This window comes from Nannospalax galili, unplaced genomic scaffold (genome assembly GCF_000622305.1).
Source record: "Nannospalax galili isolate Female #2095 unplaced genomic scaffold, S.galili_v1.0 scaffold229, whole genome shotgun sequence".
NCBI lineage: Eukaryota > Metazoa > Chordata > Mammalia > Rodentia > Spalacidae > Nannospalax > Nannospalax galili.
Genome location: NW_008360328.1, coordinates 3,523,235 through 3,524,413, shown reverse-complemented (window position 1 = coordinate 3,524,413; position 1,179 = coordinate 3,523,235).

The window sequence follows — 1,179 nt, the reverse complement described above, 5'->3', positions numbered from 1 at the left end:
TGTGCAGATGGGTGTTTTGTTGTTTTTGTTGTGGGGGGTGTGGTGTGGTGTAAGCCAAGTGTGGGGGGGAAGGAGGGGGGGAGGGGGGGGGGGAGGGAGGGAGGGAGAATGTTACACACTTGCAATCAATAAAATCCCACAAATTTAGTGAGCACCTTCAAACTGCTTACATGGTGCTTTGGAGCCTTTTCTAATGAGAGATAATAATAGTGAGTGGGAGATCTCAGGTACATGTCGGGAACGGCACCAACTCAAGGCAGGTCAATTTTGATTCACTGCCCACTGAACTTTTCCCTTTTCATTCCCTGGTTCATCTATTGCCATTAGTGAGGAACTGAGGAGCAGGGCAAATCCAGGCCAGTCAGCAAAACAGACTAGAGATCTGTTTAGATGTTCAACATTAATACCTGTCTGTGAGGAGATGCTAGTGAGCAAATGCCCTGCTCGAGGGGATGCAGGGGCTGTACTCTTGGTGGGAGGAAAGGAAGAAATCTTCCTTTGCAAAATACAGCAAGGAGCATAGAATGTGTCCATGTGCTGGCAGAGGACAGAGAAGAACATACAGGAAGGAAATCTGGGGAAGGTTCATTAGCAATGAATGTTTCATGTGGAACCATTCACTCAGAAGTGAACATATCTTGGGCAGCTACTATGGGCCAGGCACTGTCTGGATCTTGGGACTATATCAAAGAATAAAAGTTTTGCTATTCATGCTGCCCATATTCTCTAGTCAAGGACAAGGAGCAGAGGCAGGTGGATAGGGAGAGAACAGATAATTCACAAATACCTAAACATATTATATTAGGTCTCAATTGATCAGAGTCCATTTTCAGGATGAGTGGAGTGAAAGAGCGGTGTGCAGTAGTATTCAATGGTATCCCTCCCCACTGGATTAGGTACAACTAGAGGTCATGAGGCTAGATGAGGGACAGGATTGTGCAAATACCCTGGGGATGAAACGGAATTTACCACACAGCCAGATTAAAGAAGGGTACATTCCCTATATTGTGCATGCCTTGAGATGTAGATCGGAAAAGGCACTGAAAAACAGAAATCCTGGTAGTGCTCACTGAAGGGATACAGACTGAACATTTCTCGTCCTTTGTGTCTGATGAGCCTGGCAGAGCACAAGCAGGATCTAAACAGCACCCAGTGACTAAGCAGATGAATCACTGCAAA